Source organism: Triticum dicoccoides, chromosome 1A (genome assembly GCF_002162155.2).
Source record: "Triticum dicoccoides isolate Atlit2015 ecotype Zavitan chromosome 1A, WEW_v2.0, whole genome shotgun sequence".
Lineage (NCBI taxonomy): Eukaryota > Viridiplantae > Streptophyta > Magnoliopsida > Poales > Poaceae > Triticum > Triticum dicoccoides.
In genome coordinates, this window is record NC_041380.1 from 94170012 (window position 1) to 94176703 (window position 6692).

General features: G+C 41.2%; 1 long non-coding RNA gene across 11 annotated transcripts; it reads right to left on the reverse strand.

The window, feature by feature from the left end:
• Positions 1 to 580: 580 nt before the first annotated feature.
• On the reverse strand, positions 581 to 6686 carry LOC119364937. 11 transcript variants are annotated; one of them, XR_005175231.1, is made up of 12 exons: positions 6392 to 6686; positions 5611 to 5709; positions 5457 to 5533; positions 5267 to 5331; positions 5111 to 5200; positions 4344 to 4488; positions 4156 to 4205; positions 3989 to 4083; positions 3796 to 3891; positions 3330 to 3543; positions 1876 to 2224; positions 581 to 852 (listed from the first exon to the last, which is right to left on the reverse strand). It is a non-coding gene; the product is annotated as an uncharacterized LOC119364937 (long non-coding RNA). The 11 variants fall into 11 exon arrangements; XR_005175232.1 differs by having other exon boundaries at positions 5111 to 5216; XR_005175245.1 differs by having other exon boundaries at positions 5111 to 5331; positions 6401 to 6686.
• Positions 6687 to 6692: the final 6 nt, after the last annotated feature.

The following is a 6692-nucleotide window of genomic DNA, read 5'->3' on the forward strand; positions in this document are numbered from 1 at the left end:
CAAGGGAAGGGCCAGCATGGCCGGCAGCGACGCCGGGTCCCTTCTTTCGTCCTGCTCTCTGTCGAGCCTCTCCTGCTCGTCGAGCCGGGCGTCCAGCGCGTCCCACTCAGGCGGGCGCTCGAACTCGTCCCGCCCCCTCCTCCTCCCGCTCCCGCTCGCCGGCGCGTCGCAGCCATTCTCGACGTGATCCTCTGCTCCTCGCGCTGCTGACTCCATTGGGCTCTAACCGGAGACGGGATTTAGTTGACACGAGGCTTGCTCTTGATGACTGATGATTTGGATGGGAGACCCGCGTATGTGCTCGAACAAGTCGCCGGCTACACAGACGAATACATTGTCCAAAGTATACGGTGATTAACTCCACAACATAGTGGTTAACTCCACAACATAGAGGATGCCAACACGTCGGAACATATACTAGCGGTTGGGGCGCGCCCATGGCGCGCCGCCTGAAAGGAGTTTTGGGCGGTGCCAACTTGTAGGCGCCCCTTTCGTTGCTTTTGGTGCTCTAACATGTACGTGAATATTAGTATATTTTAGTACGGCTGATTGTTTATAGTCAGTGATGACAGTTCATATATGATACTGAAATGACAATTGGACAGCTAATTATATCATATCCATTAATGCATAAACAAAGGAAAATATGTTTATTACAAGTAGAGGAACATCTATTCAGTGCACAACCATGAACAATTGGTGGCATAATTTCTATATCTGAATTGATCATGTTGGCCACATTTGTAGCAGGAAGAGTGTCCATTCATAAAGCAGACCAGGCCTTCCTTCTCCTTTTTTCGGAATACCTCCTTCTCCTTTGATATCCTTTCTTTGATGTCTTCAATGTTTGTCCTGTAAATGAAATGAGTTCTCATCCCAAGTAAACTATATTGTGTGACTCTTAAGTTTTAACAAGTTGAAATGAGCTGTTATAAATCAAGATAAGGTGTGCTGAACTTTCAAAAAGAACATATTCATGCATTTATATAGGTTCATTATTGAATGAGCTTTCATCCCAAGTGAACTGTATTTGGTGAATTCTGAACAAAGAATAAATCAAGAAAAGTTGTGCTAGATTTCCAGAAAGAACATATTCATGCATTTATATAGTGCAAAAGAGAACCTCCGCTGCAATTGCAAATCCTAACCAGCATATCCATACCATGTTATCACAATTTTTCAGAGTAAACACAATTTTTGGAACCCATAAATTCCACAACAGAATCTCAAAGGCAAAGGAAAAAGTTTGTACTTGTCTAAAGATAATGCGTCCGGTATTTGTTGTTTGAGAAACTGATCTATGACCCATACAAACTCACACAGATGGCTACGTGTGTTGGAATGTTTGTATCTAAACACTCTGTGGGTAAGCTGTGCTACTAATTAGGCTATTGTACTTGTTATTGCTTTTTGGCGCTGTGGGTACGACATGTGCATGGTAGTCTTACTGAACTTATTTTAGCGAGAAGACATGTAGTACAGATGAGTGACATGTCCATGTTGCTGGTTAAAAATATAAGACATGGCAATAGAATTGCAGTAGGAACAGTGCACATTCAAAAACAAGAGCACGCATATGGGTTTTATAGATATTAATAGGATGTATAAATAGAGAAGCAACAGTTTTACAGGGTAGATGACTGATCGCAGAGACACGACAACTGGTTCAAACTAAGGGATAGCAGTCACTTAATTATAGTGAATATTTTCTCTAACATGGGAATATGCTAAGAATACAAATTAACCCTGAAACAAATCGATGGTTAACAAGCTAGGTCCTATTTTTCTGGACCAAACATCAAGTAAACAGTAGCAGTCACTCATAAATTATTTGACTAAGATCTCTTCATGGTATCCCCTAGTCCAAGGTTGTACCTGATGTTGATGGGGATCCAATTTGGTTGTGTAGCTCCTTATATTTTTTCTCTCGCCAGCATCAATGTAGACGACAGGTGGCGATGGTCTGAGTCTTCGCTTGCCTGCCCTGGGTGCCCATGGCAAAGAAGATGCCCGTGGGATTGCCCGAGATGCTCTGGTACTGCCAGAGGCCACCGTTGGAGTCGAAGAAGGCCTTTATCTGCGCCGCCATCATGCCGAACCGCATCAAGAAGCAGAGCAGGATGTCAGCTTGCTCACCGTGATGACGGGGTGGTCAACTTTGTTTCTTTGTTGCTGAAAGTATTTGCCGAGGTCTTCCCGTGTAGATTTTTTATTTTCCAACAACCTGTAGTGATATATGATCAAAAGCAAAATTAAATTATTATGCGAAGATAGCAGAGTCATAGTGTGCTTTAGGCTTTAACATTTTCATGAACATTGGGTAAGCATGCTTGTGACCCAAAAAGGGATTAAAGTGGAAGTGTAAAGACTTCTTGATATAGTTATGAATTGTAAGGTTAGCATTCAATAAACTCACTTGGGTTTGTTTTGGATAATATTTTATCCTTCCTTCCCTAACCAAAATTCCAACTAATGAATGGAAGAAGGAGCATCAGTACTGACAGACTGAAACTTCCAATCCATTTCCAACATGAAACCAGAGATAAACTGGAATCACCGGACTGCCAACTATAACATCAGTGAAATAAGGAATTTTCGGTTGTTACTCTTGCAAGTCAGGATAAAGCACCACCATGCAAATATTTCATATAGTCGCAAAATGCTCTGTTTGGATGAACTCTGTTGCTCAACTGAGTTTTAGAATAAAATGAATTAGATATTTCAACATCATGGAGCATTTATATTTTCTTTTACCATCTCATGATTTTTTGTTACCCAAGAGACTCCAGACTTCCATACTCAATACTATGATTGTTTTTCATACATCAGACTTACATTTGGCAACCTGATTTTAACTCCAGCTAAGTTTACATCCTCAAAAGACAACATAAGAACATTCAAGTTTGAAGTTCCCAAAATAAAGGACGGCTGATCAAGGTCATCATAAAAAACAAGAAGAAATAGAAATACCTTATTTCATGTCACAGTATCACTCTCAGTAGAGAAATGAGACACTATCTTCTCAAGAAAATTACTATTTTCACTTCGAAGAAGCAGAGTACATTTGTTCGTAAAAGTGAAATGTCACTCACAAATATATTGCTGATACTTCTAATAATCCTTTTTAGCAATTCTTACACAAAAAAGTACCTAAACACCAAAGGAAGATGAACATAACATGAAGACTAAATATCCACCATCACTAACATTCATAATTGTACAATGCCTCACATTTAGATTAGTCAAGTACTATGAACCTAAAGTTTTAAGGAGTGTGCATATTTTTTCGGAATGATTGTAGTGCGCATAGATCCAAGCAAAACACTCACCAAAAATTATTTTCAGATCTCCAACATCATCCTTCTTTAGTCCATTCTTACCCATAATCCGCTGGTGAACTGTACGCAAAGCAAGAAATCGACCAGCAACCCAGCACATGTCGGTGACACGTTCTGGCCGGCGTTCGACCCAGCACGGCAAAACACGTCTTGCCGCTTTGCCTCCTCTCGGCGCCATCGATGTCATTGCGATCAAAATTACGCCCTGAAGATTATCAGTGTCAGCAATTCATTCAAGGTTCAAATGTTTAGCAGAGCTCATATTACAAGGGTACCTCTGTCTAAATAATTGAGCCATGCAAATATTACAATGATTGGAAAGGGAAGTGTAGGACAAGAACAATGCAGCCTATAACAGACTCTACAAACAACCATAAATCAGAAAATACTACATGATACGAAACAAGCTGAATATTTCTAGAAGATATTTATGACTTTACAACACTACAACACTTACATTAGAACTGATCTGCTCTCCAATAGAAAATGTCAGGTTCAGGTGGCCAAACTTTTCACAAAGCACCAACACCATTTCAGGCTGAACGTTATGTACCTAAACAAAATGAGCCGACTTAGTTCCATGTTTTTCTAATAGCTCTTTCCCCTTCCTTATTAGAACTAACTACTTGTTCTTACAAGATGACATGTACCTTATCGTACTTCTCAAATGATCACGTTCTTCTTGACTACAGTTTCTTCCTGTAGGTGGCACATCATTCCGCTCCTGAACTCAATGAATGTATACCTGACCAAACATTTACTCTGTCAATAAAGAGATAGCGCCCGTAGGAATTGTAAGATAGGATTCTACACTGACCTTTTAATCGGATATCCAAGTCTGCATGCCTTTCTTTTGCTTCAAATGAACTGACCAACTCCACACACAAAAAGGAAAGCCCAACAAATATTAGACTTAGTAAGCCACAACCCATGCCACAACAACGACATTAAATTTGAATGTGTATATGGAAAGGCATAAATAAAGGAATGAGAAAAGAAAAGCACCTGCAATGGGACCATCGACAAAAATCATAACTGTCGAGCCAACCACAACAACGGCAGATCCCAGCAGTCCGACAATAGAGAGCACGAGCAGACGACAACCATCAACAGAAAAACGCTGGATCCAGCAGCAAACCCTAACCCATCCCTACACAGAGCAAAAGCAATAGAACAATAAAATGCCTAGATGTGCAGGACATCCAACAAATGCATATAGTAGGAACTCAGAGCAAACATCCTATCACAAATTAAGAATAACCCAAAATAATCCCACTCCACACAGGAAAGAAAACAGACACATGCATTAGTTAGTACTTAGTAGGCTAATTCAGTGCATCAATTAACTACCAAAACAGAGGCATGCTAGGCTAATTGGTGGTGGCTCAAAACATGATTTTCCAATAGCTTAAACAATCATCTATATTATTCATACCTACATACTCAGAATTCGACATAGCACAAATATAGAGTTTCGAATTTACTTCGGAATTCATCATCAACATGTACACTGAGATGTTGTTATTGCAGATTACGGTAATCTATTTCAGTCATGAATTTACAGCTAAAATTTCAACTTTTATGTTACCCGTGAAGCAAGGTTTGAACCTCCTATGAAAAATTTGATTAAAAAAATAGTCAAACAGTATGTTGTTTGTGTGATATGAAATAACTTCAGAGTTGAGACTTTTGACATGGCACACATATAGTTTGGCATAGCACAAGTACGGAGTTCCTCTGATAATCAACAACCAAAATGTCTGAGAGCTCACCGTAATGCCTTGGTATCCGGCGAGTTGGAGTGGAGCGTACTGGAGCATGCATCCATGGCCGGTGGAGAGCACAAAGCGTCCGCGGTCGGCCTGCACATCCACAAGACTTTATGTTTTTGTAGAATTGCGATCTGGAAAAGAGTTGCTAAAGCATACATCTTCTCTAAGAGGATGAACTCAACCACATCGTCATTCTTTGCAGTAATATAGTAAATTGATACCTAGCAATTGTTTGAAGGATACACACCATTAGCATTGAGAATCATACACTAAAAGCACACCATACTAATAATCCGAGGTGTTTCCCAATAGACTTCTGTAATGCCTAAATCAACATAGGACATACCAGAAGCAACAGAGACTAACTTTCGTACTCCCTCGAAGATGGTATACATTTCAGAAGCCGGCAGTGTTTTGGGGCTCCTGCTGATTGCGGTGGGATTAGGGGTTAGAGTTTCAAAAGTGGTAAGGATCCAAACAGAGTTGACACGAGAACAAACCGTTCGGGTCAAAGTGGCCAACTCTTGATCTTTTGCTGCAAATATTGGACATCCATTATTTTGATCTTGGCTTCCAGTCTTGAAATATCAGACCACATACTGCTCATTGTATAACAGAAGCCACCATTAGACACATATAACATAGAGATTTAGCAATATCACCATTAGACACATATAACATAGAGATTTAGCAATATTCTATAAAATCTTCCAAAGACAGTCATCGGTGCGAGCTGTCGGATGCTTACATCAACAGACGCTAATTGCTTTTGGTGAAATGAATCCAAAGATCAGATTTAAGGGAAACAAGCGTGTAAAAGAGCATCAGTCATCTAGATTAAGAAGGGACAAGCTTCTATGATACTTCAGACAAACTAAATCTAACGACCTGCGGTAGTAAAAGATGTGTCATGGCATATGTGCTAATCAGGAAATATGAAAATCGACAGAAAAGTAGCTCCACACGAAGGGCATTAGAAGTGAAATCTGAACTATAAGAGTACAATGGACAATGGCATGAGGTGATAATACCCTGCACTGACCAGAACTTCCAATTTGAAGATAATTAGTGTGATAGGTATCTGCCGCACATCCCTGCTATTTGTAACCTGAGGTCCCGGACCAAAGAAACCACTAGCGGCTCTCTCAACAAAACTTGGGTCCAAAATCAGTGAACATGAGGTCCAGATCTCGGATTTCATACATCCATTTTTTTGCCAGAAAAGGCAAATGATAACTAAACTAACTCAGAGACGTGGAGGGGGGTGAGGTGGAGGCAAACCTGAACTACCTCGGCATCCTTGCTCCTACTCTTGTTGTGCCGGCAAGGAGAGGATTAAGGCACAGGAGCTGTCTGGCGTCACCCACCCGCTGAGGCCACCGCACGCCGCACCACCGCACTGACCCTCTCCCATTAGACGCCGCCTCCCTCTCCTATTTCCTCTCTCTTTCTCCCTCCTCTCCTTCCTTCTTCTCCTTCTCATCTTCACTCTCTCCTGCAGATTGAATCAAGCGCCGCCGCCGTCGCCCTTTGCTTGTAGGTTGCTGCTGCCGCCGGGGAAGCACGCCTCCGCGCCCGCACA